This window comes from Marmota flaviventris, chromosome 3, assembly GCF_047511675.1.
Source record: "Marmota flaviventris isolate mMarFla1 chromosome 3, mMarFla1.hap1, whole genome shotgun sequence".
Classification (NCBI taxonomy): domain Eukaryota; kingdom Metazoa; phylum Chordata; class Mammalia; order Rodentia; family Sciuridae; genus Marmota; species Marmota flaviventris.
In genome coordinates, this window is record NC_092500.1 from 162,669,757 (window position 1) to 162,692,909 (window position 23,153).

Genomic DNA, 23,153 nt, shown 5'->3' on the forward strand with positions numbered 1-23,153 from the left:
ACAACACACACACACACACACACACACACACAGCAGATGAAGTGCTTTGTCTATATTCAACATTTATCTTCATCTTCCCTACATCAGCTAAGTTTCTAGCCTTCTACCACTTCACCTCTAAATCATTCAATCAAAAGGTATGTAACACTGTAATTGCCAAGGCCTTTGAAAACCACCCGGGTTTGGGTTATAGAAAATGTACCTGGGTAAACTAGTTTCTCTTCCAGGTTCCTTTTCTTCAATGCATTGCAAGTGAACTCACTGCTATAGAAGTGCTGGACAGAAACAATCCTACATGTCTATCAAACTTTTTCAATTTCCTCCCAGGCACAGAGGAGGACTGTATTTTCGAGTCCAACTGTATGTCGGTAGGGCTATACTACTGGCTCCGTGGAATGTCACCAGAGTAATATATAGCATCTCAAAGCCTGGCACTTAGAATTTCCAAGAAAGCTCCACGTTCAGAGCCTAGAGCAACCGGAGGAGCGTCTGCCAACACACATTCCAGGAAGTAGGCAAGAAATAAACCTCTCTGGTGTTAAGCTCCTGAAAGGTAAGGGTTCCTACTACAGAAGGAGCTTTACTTCCCTTGACTAAAACCGAGCTCAAACTACACACGCACACCAGTAATAAGCTTACTGTTACATGTTTTGAAAGCCATTAATGAATTCTGTTGCTTAGAGATATGTGGATTAATTATCCTAAAAGTAGTTATCATTTTAATCATATTTTACATGTTTACTTTTACTTTATATAAAAGACTACAAAAAAGGGCAGGGAGCTAGCGTCCCATCTTCCAGCACTACAAAAAAGGGCAGGGGGCTAGCGTCCCATCTTGTTAGAAAAAAGATATAGATTTGTGTAATTTTAAAATTATTCAACAGAAAGTGACACACATCAATTTTTTTTTTCTTACTAGGGATTAGACATAACTAGCTGAGTTCTACCACTGAGGTACATCTTCCAACACCTCCTCTTTTCATTTTTAAATTTTGAGTCCTGGTCTTGTGAAGTTGCCCAAATGGTAGGCATCAAATTTAGGATCCTCCTGCTACAGCCTCCCTGCTGAGTTTACAAGTAGCAACGCTGTGCTCAGCTCACAACCAGGAGCTTTATTATTTTTTTTCCCTAACTTAACTGTTACTGTTTGGGGTTACTATGGCAAATGCCGGCATTGGCCATACTTGTTTATACTGCCCACATTGCCATAGTGCTTATAGGAAATGATTGATTAAGGTTGTATCTTAGAAAAAGCTTAACTTTAAATTCAATGGCAAAGGAAATAGGGTAGATTATAAACAAGTTTAGACTAGACAATTGGAAGGTGGAGGAATGTCTATCTGCACAAGAGCATTTTTTTCTTTTCTCCTCTCCTATTTTATTTTTCAAAGCTTGATTTTTATTCTCTTTAAAGAATAGTGCTTCTCTTGCACTTGGGAGATCTCTGTAGATATCAGGCTTGCTGGTAAAAAATCAGGATAAGTGGGGCTGGAGCTGTGGCTCAGTGGTAAGAACTTGCCTAGCATGTGTGAGGCATTGGGTTTGATTCTCAGCACTGCATATAAATAAAGGTTAAAAAAAATCAGGATAAGTTTATGCCTCTCTTCTTTCCTTCTCTGCCTTGTTCTCCTCTTTTTCTAAACAAATATGTTTTCTTCTCTTCTTGTTGTGTTCACATCCAACTCTTTTACCTCCCCTTGGATATTTCTCGTTTCCTTTCCCCTTGGCTCCCCTGAGCTTTGCTTCAGGGTTTTCAGTGGGCTCCTGGTCATTCTTAGCCAATTCTCACAGTGACAGCAGCAGTCAGCCGCAGCGACAGAGTGCTCCCAGGAGTGGGGGCCACAAGTGGTTGGGGTAGAAGTGACCAGGGTCCCACAAGCAAGCCTGTATGGATTTCAGCAGTTTCTGTGCAGACTTTCAGCCACTGACAAGACCTGGTTTTCATAGTGTTGTTAGAAAAATGTAAATTAAAATGAGGAAAAGGATGAGAAAGAGTTGCTATGTTGTTCAAAACCAAGGCTGCTTGGTGCCTGCCTGCTGATAGGAGAGTTAAATGACAAAGAAAGGAATATATATGTGTATATATATATATATATATATATATATATATATATATATATATATCTGGGGTACACCACTGTGGAGGGAGAACATTCTGGATGTTAAGGGAAATAATTTGTAATTTTTAAGGGATACTAGCTGAAAAAAAAATCCTCAGTTGGAATGTAACTAAGGGGTCTCATAAGAAAATCTGGTAGGGACTAGATAGTCATGACTAATAGGTAATTTCCTCAGAGTTAAGGCTCATTTAGGGCAAAAGTCTGAAAGCGAAAAGTTTGCTTTGTGTAGTACCATTTGAATAATAACATTCTGCCACAATGTATTTCCCTCCAAATCACAGGACAACAAGAATCCATTGTAGAGAAGTGGAAAGATTAAAACAAAAGTCCTTGCAACATTTACAGGATCCTACAGACTTGCAAATTTCCTATTTTAATCTCCTCTCCAGGTAGGAAGTCCTTATATAAGATTTTTAATGGGTCCAGGTTCTGTTTCATGACTTCTGGTGACAGAGAAGTGAGTCACTACCTTGCAAAGCAGCCATTCCATTTGCAACAAATCTTTAAAGACAAATCAAAATACTTTCCAATAATAAAGAGCTATCACCCACGCAGTGGTCATTATGCAACAGGTGTAGGTCTAAGCACTTAGTGTGCTACTTCAGTAATTCCTACCTGACCCAATGCAGCAGGCCCACAGCTAAGAGCAGGTAGGTAGCCAGGTCTGAGGGAAGAACAGGGCCTGGATTCAGAACTCTCTTGACTCCAGAACACTCATTCCAGAACCTTCACACCACCTGGAATCTCACTTGCTTCCCTGTAGCTTTTGCACCTTCACTCTGGTCTGGACCCAGAGGACAACCCATAATCCCATTCTCTTCCATTCCACCAAAACTTCAGAGACTTGAAGAAAGCAACTGTGCCATCTCCCAGCCCTTCCTCCACAGTTCCTCTCCTCCCTGCCCCAATGTTAATAGGTCCCTCTGCTAAATCAAGGACAAAATTTTTTTGAGGCCTCTTCTATTCTGATGATCATCTGCTAGGGAGAGAGGCAACAGAATAGATAAATATAAATGGAGTAATAGTAATAGATAGATTTCCACTTTTGCCTAACAAATTCAGTAAAGGAAAATCTTTTATGGGAAATGAGCCCAAAATTTATCATTATACATATTTGAAATCACATGTATTGGTATGCACCTGCAAGTACATTAGTAACATAGTAATTATCATTCTAAACATGTTATAGCACCACATAATAATGATTTATTGCCCCAACTGATTTACATTTCAGGAGCTAAGAACAATTTTGATGGATGCAAACGTTTCTTTCTGTTTATCTCTATTTACTACCATGGCAACCAACTAAAATAGGTTTGTTTAATTAGTTGTTGGTAAAGTCCTAAGTATAGTCCTAAGAATAGATTCACAGTGTTAGTATTAATATTAGTGTTGTTATCATAAAGGGTAAAGTGTGTGTGGCCAGAATGGACAAATGCATTTTCTGTTAATAGCAATAATCTCATCTTTGAATTAGGAAGGTTTTTTTAAATTAATAAATATGTTAATAAATAAACACGCATGTAGTCTCAGATACTCAGAAGACTGAGAAGGAAGGATCTCTTGAGCCCAGAGTCCAAGGAGAGCCTGGGTAACAGAAAAAGACACCATCTCAAAATAAAAAATAAAATAAAATAAATAAACCAACTATGCATCCATTGGCTTAATCTTAACCAATATTATACAATTGATTAGAAGGTCAATTAACGTAGTAATCATTTGGTTATATGTTTTGATGGTCACGGTAATGGATAAATACCAGGGCTGAGCCCTTCCATTTTCTAATGCTAGAAAGAAGGCAGTGGAGGTTGCCAGGGGTGCAGGGCTGGAGGAATTAACCACACCATCCACCAGGAGCTGTTTCCAGAAACAGCACAGGGAGCTGCTTGTGGGGAGCTTTAGACCCCCTTCCAAATCCTGTCGCCCTCCCGAGCTCCCCCCAATGCTGATACAATCAAAGTGAAAACAGCGGCTCACCATGCTGATGCAGAATGGGGACAAGCCCCCCCACCCTTCCCCTCCAAACAGACTGCTTCCAGGTCTGTGGTAGGTTGAAATGTTAGAGCTTCCACGGCTGCTTTTCTCCCTGCCTCTGCCACGACCTCTTGAGGGTCCGGGGGAAATCGTGTAGATGAACCAGTATCAGGAGTTTAGAAGTGGACTAGAGATCTTCGAGTCCAGCTCCCTGTATTCTAGTAGGTGAGGTATTTCACAGATGAGGAAACACAAAGGGCAGCGCGGTTGGCTGAACTTCAGAGAGCTGGCACTGCTCTGAATTGGGCTGGACTGCCTCCGGACTGCCTCTGGACTGTGGGAGTGTTACGTGGCTTAGGTTGTAATTCTTATCCCCTGGGAGACTGAGAAGACCTTCAGCTATCCAAACCTCTGTCTAGGTCTTTTAAAATGGAATATAAGGACCATCTCTCACCAGTAACTGAAATGTCCACGAGATGAGTGAATGATCAGGCCTGGGCTCTTCTTTAAATGACAGCTCTTGAAAAACCCACCAAGGCCAGAAGAAGCCAGAGATGTGAAGAAGGATGAATTTAACTTCAAAACTTCTCTTCCTCTGAATAACCTAAGCAACTCCTCAGGATGAACCCTTTTAGCAGTGTCTTATGCCCTTTAGCACCCCGGGGCCTTAGCCCCTCCTCCCACCACACGTTAGAATTTATTTATCCTTGAAGTCATCTTTCCTATGTGACTAGAAAAGGACTCTGATGGTACTTACTGGTGTCTCCATTCCCAGGTAATATATCTGTGGTTTAAATGGATATTTCAATTTTATTTTTTTTTAAGTCTTAAGGGATCTTAAGGATTCTTTTAGGAGAAATGAAAATAGACTTTCAAGCCTATGACAGAGCAATAGCAGAAATTTCTGCACTGAAGGATCTAACTGAGGAAGAAAGTTCTGGGCTACGAGATATCAAGTGTCACTAAATGGGACACTGTTCAAATATAGCCTCTATGAAACTGTCTGTTGGAGTTCAGGTGTCATTGGGCCATTTGGCCTCTCAGATACCTTCAACCCCAGGATTCTAAAAAGATAGTGTAGAATGAGAGACCAAAGGCAACTTAAAGAGGCTTTCTTACAGTATGCCGTAGGGTTTGTAATGGTTAATTTTATATGTCTAATTGACTGTGCTGAGAGCTGATAAAATGTCTGGGCGTGTCTGTGAGGGTATTTCTAGGAGATATTATTATATGACTTGATAGACCTTGAAGATCATCCTCACCAATGTGGGTAGACACCACTCAATCCCCCCGAGGATCTGAATAAAACAAACATGCAGAGGAAGCTGAGTTCCATCTTTCTGTTGGAATGAGGACATCCATCTTATTCTGCCACTAGATTTTGGTATTCCTGATTCTTGGGCCTTTAGACTCCAAATAGAACCTATACCATTTGTTCTTCTGGTTCTCAGGCTTCCAAACTCAGACTGAATTACACCAGTGGCCCTCCTTGGAGCTTGAAAATGACAGATCATGGGACTTCTTGGCCTCCTTAATCATGTGAGCCAATTCCCATGAACAATCTCTCTCTTTCTCCATAAACACACACACACACACACACACACACACACATTGCTTCTCTGGAGTACCCCAATACAAGAACTATCCCTAGTCCAATGCAATTTTTATCAAACTATTATCTCCTCAGAATGTTGGAATCATCAGCCAACATGGCGCATGTCCGAAAGAGGAACTCAAAAGCATTAGTAAGCTGGGCCATGAACTGATGATGGAATACATTTCTCTCAATCAAAATTTCCATCCCTTCTTAACCCAATAATCTACCTTGGATACCTCTCTCACAGTTTATCATATCTCCCCTATAAATGACCCATTTACTTGCATTCATGATCCTCTAGCTTTTCTTTATAAGAATTTGAACACTAAAGAGAAGTCTTTTGTTAACCTTGTTAATCTTCCATTTTTTTTTAATTTGTTTTTTAGTTGTAGGTGGGCACAATACCTTTATTTTATTTATTTATATGTGGTGCTGAGGATGGAACCCAGGGCCTCACCCATGCTAGGCGAGTGCTGTATCGCTGAGCCACAACCCCAGCCCCCCCCCCAATTTTTATCTTATTTTTATCCTTCCTTTAGAACCCAAATTTCCATCAAAATAACAGCTAAATTTATTCAGCAGTTACTATGTGTTAGGTACTGAGATAAGTAATTAAAATAGATTGTCTCATTTATTTCTCATAACACTTTTATGTTATGGCTATTAGTTCCATCCCTATCTAATGCATGAGGCAATAAGGTATAGACTGATTAAAAACCTTGCTCAAGAACACACAATAAATGCCAAGGGCTGGATCCAGAGCTTATAATCACTAAGCCTCCTCATTTTCATTATCTTAATACCCAGCAATTTGGCATTTAAGCCCGCACTGGTGAAACTGCTTTCCTCCTGCCTCATTCAACGTGACCTTATCTTTGTTGACCTTATTTTTCCCTTGACTTTGCAAGACTATGTGTTTGTTTCTGTTTTTCTGCAAACATCTTCCATATGCAGAGTTCTGCCCTTTATATTCTTTCCCTCTCTTTTTTCCTCTGGACATAAACGCTTCCTTGACAATCTTATCCACTTCCACAGTTTTAACGACAAAATCAGCGCATGTATTTTAGCTCATTTCGGAGCTTCAGTTTTTAACCTACAATGGCACATGACATCTGAATCTGAATATCCCAGTGACACCTCAAATGCAGCATGTTCAAAGTTGAATTTATCCTCTCAATCATGAAAGTAAACTTGTATTCAACCTCTTCTCCTTTTCCTGACTCCTGAGAGCTGGTGTGATTACATGGAAAGAGCACAAGCCTGGGAACGCAGAAGGGGATTTGGATTCCTGATATATTGGTTATATGAACTTGAGGTCATCCCCAACCCTATCACTAGAGTAAGGGGATCAACTACATAATATTGAATGCCCCCCAACCTTATTTTCCTATTACTCTTGATGCCCCATTTCCAACTCTCTCAATTATCCAGCGATGGGATCTCAGAGTCATCTGTCACCCACATAAATTCAGTCTTGAGATGAAAGGAAAGTTTACTAATCACTTATTCATTCTGTCATATATTTCTAGAATACCTACTATGTGCTAAACGTGCCTAATTGAGAATCAAGGAGACAAAGTCCCTACATCATGTAGCGACTTACAGTTTTGTGGGGGAAACTGACATAAGCACAAGTAAATCTATAATATCAGGGAACAATGGGAACTGTGAATAAAGCAGGAGAGGGGTTTGTGAGTGAGTCGTAGGGAGGTTGGTCTGAGGAGATGATATTTGATCAGGGATCTGAATGAATGAGGGGGCGCACCACGGAAAGATACACAGGAAGAGCATTTCAGGCAAAGGCTGTGCAGTGGGAACCAGCGTGGTCCCTGGAAGGACAGCAAGAAGACCTGTGTGGTCAGCACAGACCACTTAAGTAAGATACAAGTGGGAAGCAAGGTCTTTGAACCTTAGGGGCTCAATGGGTTTAGAAAGAAAGAAAGAAAGGAAGGAAGGAAGGAAGGAAAGAAAATTGGAGATAGGAACACCTTAGAAGCTTTTAAACCTGAGACTCATTTGACCTGATCACGTCTTAAAAGATGGCTTGTTGCTGGGTGGAGAATAGATGGTGCATGTTGGGACAGAACAACAGTGATGGCAGGAAGACTTGTTGAGATTCAGAATCTACTGGAATCAGGCAAGAGGCTCTGGAGGCTTGCACTGGAATAGTATTGATGAGCAAGCAATGAGCTTACTGAATAAGTTAACTTGGGAGGTGATATCTCTTATTATTGTAGGTATTTTAGGTAAGGGAGGAAAATCAGGGAGTTGTCAATGAATTATGTTTAGAGCACACAGCATCTTAGGTCTCTTTCTCTGAAATTCTACACACTGTGAGACTTGATATCCTTTTACATAGAAACTGCCTTATATCTCCATTTTTAATGGCCCACTACCTCCTGTAAATCAGAAGCAAAATGGCAAATACATTAACTCAGGACAGACATCACTGACTGGAGCTAGTGTAGCTAATTAGCCTCCTATAGCTGTTCATGTGATCCTAATGTGGGAGGGTGCCCTGTCATAGGGAATGTGCCCCATCGTATAGCATTCATTTCAGTTGTCCATTTGGGGTCAGAATACCCTGAGCCCTTGGTTCGCTGGAAAAGAGACACAAATTCCTGAAGATCACATAAGAGAATGTATGGAAAAAACACAAAGCTATAAAGTTCTAAAGGAATCGAAATTATTACATTTTATTTACATGAAATCCAGTGCCAAAAGTATAATCAAATATTTTCTAATGTGTTATTTCATTTTGTAAAGCTGGCTGCTGGGAATGCTACACCTCTTGGGCTTACCTGGGCCAGACACAAAAACAGCTAAAACCCACAGACCACTATGTACCAGATAAACACACTGGACTATATACAGTGTATAAGACGTAAGGGTCTGCCCCAATGCACCTGAACAACCAGTATTCCCCTGTGCTTTGATCTTGTCAGCAAAAGTTATCTGATGAATTATCTTTCCTTCTTCCCAAGAACCCAAAACTTTGATTGCTATTATTATTTCAAGATTGTGCTTTTCCTATGAGGTTTTATAGAGAATTAAAAGAATGAGGGAACATATTTGAAAAAGGGAGAAAAGACAAAAGAGATAATTAGGACTGCATTTGGTTTTAAATTCTAGTTTGGGTTTTTTAACTTGTACATTTTTGTAATTTAGAGCATTACATGAATTTCATCATCAAAGAAACTTTAAGGGAAACATTTTTCTCTTCTTTAAAATTGTTTTATTTTTTGTGTATTTGTTTATATGGGAACAAAACAAAACTGATGTGAAACAGCTGACTGAACATGTGGTTTTGAAAACATTACATAATAGAAGAGAAAGAAGAGATTTGGTTTCCCACATACAGTATTTTGTCCCTATGGGCTTCTTCTTCTTCTTCTTTTTTTGGATATCAAATTCCAAAGTGATTTTGCAGGTGACCCAGCTCCTAGAATTACAATCTGCAAAAATTATTTCCCTTCCATATGCTCAGTAAAAAGTGTAGTGATGGCTTCCATATGAGGATAAATCCAAGCAAACCCAGGCACATGCTTGAAGCCAGTTTCAGATATGATAAATTTGGATCTATCATATGTAAAATAAAGGAAATTATATGTAACTGCATAACATTAGTGATTGAAATATCAAAATTCTTAAATTCTTTCTAAGCAAAGTAGGTTTTCTATAAAATTGCCCATGTCTGGATACCAGTTACATTTCTGCAGGGATTTTTTTTTTTTATTGTTGTTGTTTTTGTTTTTTATGTCTAGGATATAAGCAAAGAGCACCTCACAAAAGTGCTTTTCTTTTTCTTTTTCTTTTTGATTTACTTTTCCCTTAAGTTCTAGGGATTGAACTCAGGGGCAGTCTACCACTGAGCTGTGTCCTCAGCTCTTTTAAAAAAAATTCTTTTATTTTGAGACAGGGTCTCACTCAGACTAGCCTGGCTTTGAACTTGCCTCTGCCTCCCAAATGGCTGGGATTATTGATGTGCACCACTGCACCTGGCTCAAAAGTGTGCTTTTTCTATGTGTCACTGAAACTCAAAATAACTGAATTCTTGAAGAGCTCAAAGGAGTAGCATAAATCCATGGAATATTCTTCATCACTGAGTGCATTTTAATTTCATCCATTATGTTTGAGTTTGCTGCCAAAAGTTCAATTCTCTCTTTTTTAATTGAATTGGGTGCCTGTGAAAGAATTATACTTCCTAAAAAGACAGCACGACTTTACAAGAGAAGATTCATTGCTTTCATCTCCAGTTAAATACAATTTCCATCTTAGTAAGACTAAACACACACACACACACACACAGATATTGTATCCCCGAGTTTCGATTATGCCAATAGGTAGGGAGGACAAAAAGAAAGAGGACAATAATCTTAACTTCATCCTATCTTCTTTCCCCAATAATCTGCTTGTCCATAAAATACTCTAACCTTATGGAATAGAAACCCAAAGTCTATATAAAAGACAGACAAAATAGAAAAGAGTAGAATTCATGTAGAGACACAGGACCTGAGGCAAAACTTAATAGGAGATCCATTCATTCTATGTGCAGCATCCGACCACACATTTGACCAAATATGGAGACTGGCAAACAGCAGAGTTGGTCAAAACAGCTGTGGTAAAAATCCACATGTGTGGAATCATGCTATGTAAACAGATTTGAAACAGTGTTGGTGGTAGTTCAAGGTCAAAAATTTCCATGTTCTGTGATACTCAAACAAACAGCTCACAGGCAACGCTCATCTGGCAGTGTTTTTGTGGGCCTGGGGTGCTTGCAGGAACTGCCATTGTTCCTTCTGGGCTTTTTGGATTCTGGCTAGGAAAGAACCCAATAGGTTGGGATCCAGCCTGTTGTGTTTGCAGGTCACTTGCAGGTTCGCAGTTAGGGACAAGGTGGATTGACCACATATTGTTTCAAATCTATAAAAGGCATTAACCACTTTGGATTTTTCTGTAGGACCTTGGTCCTTTGGCTTGTTGTTCAACATGCTGCAGGCAGAATTTCCAACAGCAGGGCCCAGAGCAGCTGCTTCAGGGGATCCAGCCTCAGGACAGTGCTCTGCTCCTACCACAGAGGCCTCAAAGCCACCCGCTGACTCAGGTGCAACCACAGCCAGAAGCAAGCTTGGTGCTATGCTGCATGGATGACCTCTGACCCTGCTTGCCATTTGCATTATTTCCCCATTTTGCTCCTCTTCATCAATATCTATCACTTTTTATTGATGCATCTCTATTTATTACTCTTATTTAGGCCCTCATTACCTCACAACTGAATTAATTACTGCACCAGTCTCCTGGCTGCTTTTCCTTCCTTCTAAATCCATGCTACTTACTAATGCCAGCTGTATCTTTGATTATCTCATTTCTCTTCTCTAAGCCAGCCTGGTAGGGCTAAGGGCCTGGGCTTTGGAGCATCAGATAGGATTCAAATGTAAGCTCATCTTTAATTAGCCTAAAGGAGTCATTCTATTCTTAAACCCATTTATTAATTTGTAAATGGGTTAATCTGCACCTGGTTGTTGAACTGATTAAATAAGATTATATCAATTTAGATTCTAGAATGCATCGAGTCTAGTCCCTAACATGCAGCAGACATTAAATGAATCTAAATTACCTTCTGATCTTTTTTCACTATATTTACTGTTATTTATTGGTCCTTATCTAGTCACTAAAACCTTCAATGCCCAGATCTTAGTCTCCAGGATTTACTTTGGTGAGGACAAAGACATTTAAAAAAAAGAAATCTAATAATGAAAATAAAATGTGAAAAGTACTGTGAGATTGAAAGAATTATAAAATTACTATGAGAACTTTGCATCGTGGTACAATAAAGCTTCACAGAAGAGATTCTATGAGGATAATAAGAGTTTGGTGGAGAGATAGGGAAAGTTATAGAGACAAATGTAAAGGTTTATGCATGTTCCAAGAGGAGATGAGACTTTTAGGGAAAACAAAATCCAAACTGCAACAGGCCTTGAGGCTATAATAAGGAGTCTAGACTACTTCAGCTAGGTGGTAGGGAGAAAATTGCAAGGACGAGATGATACAAAGCTAAAAGAGTCACAGGGTATGGAAAACGTTGACCAAAGGACCAGGCTCTTCCTCTGGTGTGTCTCTTAGTTTGAATTCACTTGGAGTGTGAAGGGAGTGGAGAGGACAGAGGCCACACAGGGCCACACCTCTTCCCTGGAAACACAGCAGCATTTCTAAGCGACAGCACAGAGCAGCACTTGAACACAGCTGTTCTTGGTAGCTGTTTTCTAGGACTGACTTTTGCAGATGTTCACCCAGGTGATTAGAAAACTAATGTTCTGGCAACGATGAGGTCTCCTTACAGAATGAGAGAAAAGTAATAATCCCTACATCAGTAACATCTTCTCTATTAAATGCGGAAGGATATCTAGAAATGGAAGAAAGTGCAAGAATCCAGTCATCTGATTCAATCAAACATCCGCTGGTGTTGGGAGGGACTGCTAGCATTTTGGGGTGCCTCCTAAGTGCCAGGACCGTACAAGATGCTTTATACACCTGATCTCATCTTATCCTCTTAATAACCTGTAGGTAGGTATTTTTATTCCCAGTGAGTTAATTGCTTGCATGAAATTAATCATTGCTAGATTCTCACGTTGTGTCCTTTAAATCTTGTTTTTGACCACAAGCAACATGATCCTTTATGTTCTGTTCCTAAGAGATGGTTACTAAGGAGAGTTGAAACTGATTACAACTTAGTGTGGGCAAACTCTTACTGGGATCACCCAGTAGGAGATAATAGAACATTGTAAAGAGGAAGTTACTAGATTTTACACTTTCGACTTGATGGGGATTCTGAATTATGCATCATTTTAGCATTAAGGAATTGATGGCCATCACTTATTCATTCAAAAAATAGGTAAGTTCTCAGGACCATGCATCTAGACAACATCAGGCTCAGAACGGGCCATGCCCACTCCTTCCTGCTCAGTCTTGGCACTGTGCCCTTATGGTTTTGTTTGGCCTCTTGAAATGTCCAAGTACAGTATAACCTCAAGGCAAGCAAAAACTCTTTTTTTTTCCCTTCCAATTTTGATGCAATGCTAGATTACAAAATAAATTTCCAGATTCTAATCTTTCCAGTAAGAGCTGATGATTTTTGTTAAAAGTTTAAAAAAATTTTTCGAAGAAATAGTATCAATGTTGATAACAGTATTTAATACTGATGTTTTTACTATCATTCAAGTCTTGACAAGTGAAATCATTGGTTAGTCCTATAATAGAAACAAATGCTAATTATAGGGACCGAACTCTCAAGTATGAGTCTAAAGTGAACCCTTATCTTGAATCAGATTGGTAGTAGTCTTTACCTACATAATATCTGGAGAGTGAAGGGTTAAATCTTTGGCAGCCCTGGGACTAACAGCTGCCAGCAATTACATTTGTTAGCCAGCCTTTGCAAACCTCACTGCCTCCCAGGGGTTCACTGCCAGCAGGACTCTTATTCCTGTGAATATGGGGACATAAATCTCCCCAGGAAGCAGCAACTAAGCTAGGTGCTTGAGTGGACAAGGTACTTAAGAGCCCAGGCCAGAAATGCAGTGCCACTCAGCTTCTGATTTGCTAATGACATAATCCCCGGCTGATTTGCAGGCGTGGAGGTCCGTCTCTAGCTCTGCAGTTCTCTGTGTTCTGGGGCAGCCTCCAGGCTGCCGCAGTACTAGTGCATAGTACAGTCCTTTTTTTTTTGGTATTAGAAATTGAACCCTGGGATGCTTAACCACTGTAACCACTGAAACACATTCTCAGCTGTACCCCCCCAACCCCGCCTTTTGAGACAGGGTCCTCGCCAAGTTGCTTAGGGCTTCACTCAGTTGCTGAGGCAGACATTGAACTCATGATCCTCCTGCCTCAGCCTTCCAAGCCATTGCAATTACAGGCATGCACCACCACGCCCAGCCATAGTACAGATTTTTATCATAAGCAAGGAATTCAGGATCCCTGAATCACAGGGACCACATGATACTCATTTTTCACACAATATCTCTTAGTCACAGGATAAAATTCCAGCATTAGGGATTCACACCCTGGCATAAGCACCATTCTGTTCCTGCAGACTTCTTCCTGGGATGCAAACCTCTAGAGTTGGAGTGCGCAGGGAACAAAGGAATGCAGGAAGGAAAGGACAGAGGGAGGGAGGAGGGAACTGCAGCTCGTGAGGAGAAGAACATTCAACCTTTGCTTCCTTCACAGCTTTACAGTGGAGCGTAAGGGCAGAAACCAAGCTGTCTGTTCATGGCTTCTCTAGCACCTTACAAAATACCTGGTACAGGTGGACACTCAGTAGGGATGTGTGGAATGATGTGCATGAACACAGCAGAGAACCAGCCCTCTCCTCCCTAAGGACAGGAACACAGTAGAACAAGGACTCCAGGGTTCCTGTGCTACAAAAGATCTAACCTCTCGTGCTGTCCTAGGTCCCAATACACTGGCCAGGTGGGCTTCCTGGTCTGAAACTTCTGCTGTCAGGTGATGTCTGCTCACCTCCAAGTTTTCCATTGAATGGCTTCTGATTCAGTATTTTAAAAAGTGAAACCTCATGCAAATTCCTTTTCTTTCCTTTGCTTATGCAGCTGGCTTGGTTTGCCCAAACCTAGAAGCAAGCAGTATATGTACGTCCAAAGACTGAACGAGGTGGACAACTTCGAATTCATTCTTCTGAAGCCTGTGCCAGAAGTGGCAGTCAGGGTGAGGCCAGGCTTGATGGCTGCCATCTGGAATTGAAATGAACCTGAATGCCAGCGTGTCTGGTAGGACAATGGAGCCAACCTCAAAGAGACAGGGCCCCACCCTCTCCTGCAGGCCATAGAGTCCTGGAATGTAAGAGCAGCTAGAGACATTTTTATGGGATCCTTTTATGAGGGCAGGGTGTACTTTGTCTTCCCTTTTAAAGCCCACGCCTTTGAAAGTCAGATTCCTGGAGAAATGGTTTACGGCCTTAGGCCCGGTGAAAACCATTTAGCTTGCAAAGATATATGGGTAAAATAGGAAAGGTGCTCAGCTGCTGAATTAATACTTTATGTACTCCAAGCAATTTAACTGCCAAAGCGTTAGCTTGTATAGCGTGGAAGACAAATGAGAAGAGAGAAGCAGGCTTCAAATCATCAGCAGGGCCAAGGAACGTGAGAACTGTGATATGTCGACTTGAAAGATGTAGAGATACGATTTGCTTATGAATCTGTAGGCAGCCTCATTCACAAAACAGAGAAAACTGTCACTGTTCGAGTCACATTTATTCAATATGAGCAGGGAAGCAAGGAAACTTTAATCAGGCTTTTTCATTTTGCATACATTTAGTAGAGCTATATTAGGTTCTGTGTTTTTCTGGGGCTGTCATAACAAAGTATCGCAGCCTGGGTGGCTTAAGCAACACGAGTTTATTTTCTTATCGTTCTGGAGACTAGAAGTCCAGGATCAAGGCGTTGGCAGGTTTGATTTCTTGCTGAGCCCTGGTAGGGCCTCTCCTCAGAATGTGTGTTGTATGTACCCTCATCTCTTAGAAGGACAACAGTCATATTTGATTGACACTTTCTAATTACCTCCATTTACCTGGACTTCCTCATTAAAGGGCTCTTTTCCTAGTACAGTCACATTTTGAAGTATGGGTTAGGATATTAATCTAAGAACTAGTGGAGGACATAATTCAGCCTAGAACAGGTCCAAAAGGAGGAGATATTCTCCAAGGAGGAAAGAGGAGACTATCTCCCCTTATTTCGGTCCTGCACATAAGCAGGAGGTGAGAAATCCCTCGAACCTAATTCATATATGTGGGTGAGCATCCTGTGCTCCTAAGACAACATGTACCTCTAAGATCTATGAGAAAAGGTGATGGTGAAGATGTTTTTCTTTCACTTTTTTCTTTTTGTGGTACTGGGGACTAAACCCTGGGGTGCTCTATCACTGAACTACATCCCTAGCCCTTTTTATATTTTATTTTGACATTGTCCAGGCTGGACTTGAATTTGCAATCTTCCCTCCTCAGCCACCCCAGTAGCTGGAATTATAGGAATGCGCTACAGTGCCCAGCAAGATGTTTTTATTTTCTCTTCAGGAAAAAGGTGAAAGCCTCCTTGGCCCCTGAGCCTGCAGAGTGCCATGGCAAAATCCATATTCTGAAGCCAAACCCCCTGCATTGGAATCCCATCCCTGCACCCAGCCTCTACTAACCTAACCTGCTAATTGACACATTAATAAAACACATTAATAAAAAGCAATCATTACAAGGGAAGAAAAGGAGCAATTAAAATTCCTTGCCAGTCAGTACCTTAGAGGAAGCTGAAGGTCTGATTTAGCCAGGACTTAGGACACCTAACGCCTTTGTTCAAACAAGCCAATCCATTAGTGACGGAGACTGCATTCATTCTTAGCTCAGGAGCGTGCTACTGATAATGTAGGTCAAGGAGTCATGTCAGCTCTGCTAAGTTAGTCTTTGAGGACTCCAATTTGCAAGTTAGAAAGAATAAAGAGTTCTTAATATGTGACTCCATCACTCCTGGGCCTTTGACATATGCCTGTATGTCCCCTCTGAGTAGAAGAAGAACTAACCACAAAAATGGTGGTGGGCTCTGGCATCTGTGCCCATCACCACATCTCCACCTGTGAGAGAAATAATGGCTTAGGAAAAAAAAAAATGGAAAAGATATGGGATTAAGCAAAGGGGCTGAAAACTTTCCATGGAATAAGAGCAAGACATATACATTCTCTCTCAACCGTCTTGGTGTCCTGAGGAAGAATCAGAACTTCAGGGAGAAAAGGGTGTTTGCTCAAGATCTTTGGGCTTAGAACTAATGGCTCCAATTCTAAGCCCACTGCTTCTGAAAATTCACCAGGGTTGATTCAAACCCTTCCATACTGCTCCCTATACCACAGGTGCAGGGCTCATTTACTCTGCATCTGGCTATGCCCTCCCTCCACATTAAGACCTTCAGTGGTTCCATGGTTCTAAGACTGAACAGACGCTTCTCAAGCTGGTCCATGAGACCCTCCTCTCTGGCACTGGACCCTTACATGCACATTCCCCAGCCTTCTGTGGCACCTGCTCCCTCAATGGCCTCCTGCCAGGCCCTGTCCTTATCAGGCTTTCTCTCCCATAGATGCTCTGCAGTGGCCAGCCCTTCCCCCCTTCCCATCTTTGCCTTGCTAACCAGATTATCCTTCAGTTCTTGATTCCATTGTTCCTAGTCCAGGTAGACTTCTCGGCTTCCTGGGATGAAACCACATCTTCAGTTAAGCACTCTTCAACACCCCACACAATGCAGGCACACAGTAGGCGCTCAATAACCCTTTCCAAATGGAAGAATAGATTGAGTGCCCCTGAGTTCAGTTTCCGGTACCAGGGAGAGAGAGAGAGAGAGAGAGAGAGAGAGAGAGAGAGAGAGAGAGAGAGAGAGGAGAAGGAGGAGGAGGAGGAGAGGGGGAGGGGGAGGAAGGGAGACAGAAAGAAAGAAAAAAAGGAAGGAAGGAAGGAAGAAAGGGAGGCAGGGAGAAAGAAAGAAAAGAATGAAAGAAAATAAATGAATGTGTTTGCATGCATTTAAGCCTTTTTTTTCATTCATTCTGCTTCCGGAATGGGGAAGTTGGCTCAGGCACAGTAGAGGAAATAAAAATTCCCAATTAGAATAATTGTTCCTTCCCGTGAAGGCCTGCAGAACTATTTGTCACTGTGCCATGGCATCCCTGAACCCTGCACAGTGCAGGAACTTATGCATTTGCTGGAGTGGGGAGGGGCACAAAGTGCTAACCAAAGATAATAGCTACGGGAGTAGGCTTTCAGCTCAGATATAAAGACTTCAGAGCACAGGTGGGCGAAGTAACTCCAGAGGAATAGGGAAATCTTTTCCTCTGATACTACAACAAAGGAAGAGAGAAGTTGTATAAAAATAGATAAAGGTAATAGGGGATATGGAGGGGAACATTTGTCACCCACAATTTGCCCAGCTTCAGCCTTTCCATTGGCAAGGTCCTTAGGTAGAAGTGAGGGTAGAAGGAAAAAAAATAAATGCAAACTGGAAGAGAAACCTGGAATCCCAGCTGCTCCAGGAGGCTGAGACAGGAGGATTGCGAGTTCAAAGCCAGCCTCAGCAATGGTGAGGCGCCAAGCAATTCAGTGAGACCTTATCTCTAAATAAAATGCAAAATAGGGCTCTGGATGTGGCTCAGTGGCTGAGTGTCCCTGGGTTCAATCCCTGGTACCAAAACCAAAATAAAACAAAACAAACAGGAACTTATAAAAGCAAATGTCAAGAACTGAGATTGGTTTGGTTAAAATATATTCCTTGGAATTATATTTTATATATTCTAGCTGTGCTTTGCTACCTAAACCCAAAGTTTGAGAAATGGGCCATAGGCTGGCTGTTAATAAGGCTAAATAAAGAGTCCAGTTGGGGAAGGAATCCAATGACATCAGGAGGGAACAGATTTTCAAATCCAGGTGGGAGAAGACCAGTTGCTGAAAATCTCAATAATGACTGAAGAAGATCAAGAATTGAGCCCACAAAGCTGGGGTGGGTTCATGGAGTCTCCCAGGACTTAGAAATAAGATGGAATGAGGAGGGACAGGTGCTTGGATACAGAACTGAGTGTGATTAGGGAAAAGGAGTCCAGCCTGGTTGTCCTTGATTATCGGTGGAGGGTCTGCTCATGTCGATCCCTCCTGAGAATTGTGTATACACTTCCTCTAGACCTTAACACAGGCGAAGTTCAGCTAGGACATGACCAGCCTGGAGCCAGGGGTCAAGCCACATAGTTACATTGGGGACAGTCCCCCCAAAAGGTAATTGGTTAGGAGGTCACAGTCTTACAGTAATAAGACTACTGGGCAGGTTCTCAACATGTGGGCTAGTTACTGGAATCCAAGCAGAAAGAAATCATAGGCCAAGTGTTAAGGTCTAGGAATATTAAGTCATATTAAGTGGGTCTGGGAAGTGTGGGAGCAACTGTGGCAGGTGTTGAGAATAAATGAAGATGCTTGATTCTTCTGGAACTGGTGCCAAGGAGGCAGAGGAAAAATCCCACCAAAGAATAATCCCTGTCCTAACACACACACACACACACACACACATTCATACATACACACACACTTTTCTCTTGAAAGACAATGGGAAAATGCTCCGTATTCCACAAAAGAGGATACTAGGACACAGTGATTTAATAGAGAATGCCAAGTTTCTTATAAAATGAGGAGTGAGGTAAGGAAATAAAGAAATTTGTAATGAATTGGGAAACACTTAAGGTACAAGCAAGAGCAAATATGACCTATGAGGAGACCATGCTACTGAGAAGCACCTTAATCCAAAGCTCACCTTGACTTTTCTAGGTCTGTAAGCCCAGAACTGGAGCAGGTACTAGGAAATTGATGCTGGCTTGCACGTTTACCTCAGGTCCCCTGGCTGTGTTAGGGTTGTCCTCTGCTCAAGGAGAAACTTTAGCTCTTTAGAGAACACAGATATATGATAGAAATCAGACAGCCACACTTGTGTGGTTAAAAATGCTTTTTGTTGATACAAGAATTAGACTGTTGGACCAAGGTGACTCAAAAGGTTTGGCATCTTCCCAAAGAAAAGGCAGATACTTTGAAGTCCTTGTATGTACATTGCATCCCCAAAGTCACAAAAGTGTGAGTTTATTGAATTCTTTGGGACATACTAAAAGTAATGAGTCCTCCTATGTTAAAAGAGCTAGAGAAGGGTCCAGGAAACTGGGCTCCTAATGACAAATGTACTAAAGATCTTTTTTTTTTTAATATTTTTCCCTTAGTTGTTGATAGATCTTTATTTTATTTATTTATACATAGTGCTGAGAATCAAACCTGGTGCCTCACACATGCAAGGCAAGTGCTCTACCGCTGAGCCCCAGCCCCAGCCCACCAAAGATCTTCTTGCAGGCAGCCTTTGCAAAGATAGGTAAGGTAAGCTGCTGTGAACCTATCTCTACTTATTCTCCCTCCCCACCTGGAAGCCCAGTGCCTGCGCTTGACTTCTCTGTCCTTCCCACCAGCAGCTTTTCTGCCCCACCTCAGGTGCAGAAAGGGCCAAGAAGAGAAAATGTCTCCCTTGGTCAGGACCAATAACCAAGGATTAGTCAGCGGATGAGCAGGATGTTTGTGAGGGGTGAGGTGGTATGGGAGGAGGCCAGCAGGAAATGAATCTCGTCAAAGAAGCTACCAAAAACATTCCAAAAATAAAATAGATGATATATTGAACACCCATGTACTTAACATTCGGTTTTGTCCAGATCTCACTTGCTTCAAATTTTTCTTTTAATTTCTTTGATGTTTTTCCCCAAAATTTTCTAAGAGAAATAGTAGTTTATAGAAATACCCAAAGCCCCTTGGAGCATCCCTTCCCAAACCATTTCCCTCCATTGCTTCATGTTTTTCATGTTTTTCAAATTTACTTAAATGAAGCTCTGGTTTACCAGTGATCATCCTATTTTTTTTTAAGGGACAGAAAACACATTGGCATAAAGCCAATGAATTTTCTTTTCTCATTCTTCCCTTAAAATTGTTTTTTTTTTTTTTAAGGATCAGATATAGGTGTTTATACATACATGTGGAGAGAGTAGGAGAATCAAGGTAAAAACAAAAAAAAATAAAATATAAAAAAATTGTTTTTTATTCAATTTTTTGAGTTTTATTCATTTTGGCAGTTATAGCTTAGGTTTTTCCAGTTTAGCTATTTTATAGTATTCTATTGAATAAATATACAATAACTTATCTATCCATTTTTTTCCTACTGATGGTACATTTGGTTCCAATTTTTTTCTTTTAAAAAAATCCTACCATAAATATTTCATATGTGTTTCCTTATGTCTAAGTGCAATGTATACATGTGCACATAAGGAAGCGTGCACACAAACACACATTAATTAATCAATTAATTCATACATTAATTTTTTGGTATTAGGTATTAAACCCAGGGACACTCAACCACTGAGCCACATCCCCAGCCCTTTTTAAAAATATTTTATTTAGAGACAGGGTCTCACTGAGTTGTTTAGGGCCTCAGTAAATTGCTGAGGCTGGCTTTGAACTTGTGATGCTCCTGCCTCAGCCTTCTGAGCCACTGGGATTACAGTGCCTGACAAGTGCAATATTTTCTTAATGGCATAAGAAATAGAATTTTAGATTGGTACCATTAAAATACTACTGGGTGTTTTAAACCTTCCCATTAGTTCCATGAAGGAAGGAATTCATCTCTTTTGTTCATCATAGTGTCCCCTGTTCCTAAACACTGCTTAGAAGAGAAGGCACTATATAATTACTTGTTGAATAAATAAATGAATGAATGAGAATTTGATTTTTTTTTTTCACCTAAACCATGAGGCCTCCTCTGGCCTGCTTGTCTCTGACCCATCAAATCTCTCCCACTCTGACCTGCCCCTGCACTTGGATGTGAGAGTGATGGTTGATACCCCAGTTAGGTCTATGAAAAGCTCCTGTGCTGGGTCCTCCAGTGCTTTCTCCTTGTGTCTTTTGCAGACACTTTGGATATTCCCTGTCATGAGTGAGCTAGCCCATTGATGTATACCAGCAGGTCGGCATTTGCCCACAATGTCAACGGCTGCATCATTTCTCAGCTTTACTTCCCCGAGTACTCTTGGTTTCACTTGGCAGGTTGTGACCATGGCAAGGAGTTCTTTAATCCATTCCAGTCTTAGTTACTAATATCCGTAACACTCAAATCACACTTCACCCAATGGTACCTAGGCTACAGAAAGGCTAAGGCAGGCTTAAGGAGGCCACAGGATTTAAAGAGGCAGTACAAAAAAGCAGAGTCCCTGCAAGTGGTCACTTCCTGGAATGACAGGTCACTTATCGCATGTCAGTTGAAGAGTTCGGTTGATTTTGAAGTGAGCAGCATCTAATGGCAAGGAGGATGCATGCTGAGCCAAAGCCCAAGGACAGGAGGAAGTCTGTCACCTGGTAAATCTCCAGGGAAGAGGTGTTGACCTGTACACCAAGTGGTCCATAATAAGGTGATGGGTAAGGGTCCTTGTGCTATAGGGACTTACTGTTCCTCCTTTTCTATGTGTCTGGAGAGTTGGCTGCATCATTTGTTGGTCTGGTGTTTCTGATAAGCTCACATGCCTGGTTACTCAGGCAGGGTCTTGATGAGTCCATGTGTCTAAGCCACGTGCCCCTGATTTAGCTAAGTTCATTAGGTGATCATTTTTATTAGCATGAATAAGTTATGTATCAGTCTGTGTCTTATGCTATTGCTGTGCAGGGGGTGGTTGTTCTTGGGAAGTTCTGCATGTCCAACATCTAGTGGTTATCCACTTGCACAGACAAGGTGCCAGATCATTCTGCCTTAGCCCTTGTACTCAAAATGGAACAGCCCAGGCAACCTGGTGCTCCACATAACTGGAGTAGCTCAGAGAAGGATGCAGCCTGAAAGGGATTAGGACACAACCTGCTCTCTTCATGTTGAACTGGTGGAGCCACTTAAGTGAGGAAGTCTGACCCCTGAATCACGGAGAGCAAGCATTCTCCCACTGCTCACAGACACATATTTTGGACTATACAGGAATTAAAAGTAACCTACTGTGTTAAGATACTGAGGTTTAGGGGTTTATTTGTTATACAGTCTAGTGTTACCCCAATATTGAAACAATGACTACCTTCTTTTTAAAAATGTTTTTAAATATTTTTTTTAGCTGTTGATGGACCTTTATTTTATTTGCTTATTTATATGTGGGGCTGGGAATCGAACACAGTGCCTCACATGTACGAGGCAAGCGCTCTACCACTGAGCTACAACTCCAGCCCTAATGACTACCTACTTTATGAGCACTCTCCTTGATGCTTGTCAGTTGGCAGCATATATTAAACATTAAATGCTGTTCAATATTATTTAAGGGAAGAAGAGAGAAAGGGAAAGAAGAAGGGGAAAGTTATATTTCTGAAGTTCTTTAATCATCTCATCATGGATCTAGCTCCTCCTTTTTCTTCTCCTTCTTTTTCTTCCTCCTCCTCCTCCTCTTTTTTTTTTTTTTTAATATGGAATGCTTCACCAATTTGCATGTCATTCCAGCACAGGGACTGCCATCTTTAATTTGAATTGCCAACTTGATAGGATTAAGAGATGCCAAAGATTAAGAGACTTATGCGTGTGTCAGTGGGTTGTATCTAGGAATGATTGGCAATGTGGGATAGCCAGCTGAAATGGAGACCCTCCCTAAGTGTGGGCAGCATCATCCAATAGGATGACGGCTTGGATGGAATAAAAATTGGAAGTATAAGGAAGCCCCAGCCAATGCAAGTTTGATTTTTTAAAAATATTATTATATAGGCTTTAAGATATTGTAAAAATATTTTTTAGTTGTTGATGGACCTTTATTTTATTCATTTATTTATATGCAGTGCTGAGAATTGAACCCAGTGCCTCACACATGTGAGGCAAGTGCTCTACTACTGAGCCACAATCCCA

At 41.2% G+C, this 23,153-nt stretch overlaps 1 protein-coding gene across 1 annotated transcript in view; it reads right to left on the reverse strand.

The window, feature by feature from the left end:
- Positions 1-23,153, reverse strand: part of Psd3 (pleckstrin and Sec7 domain containing 3) — a 468,534-nt gene that overhangs the window by 414,120 nt on the left and 31,261 nt on the right. The window lies entirely within an intron of this gene.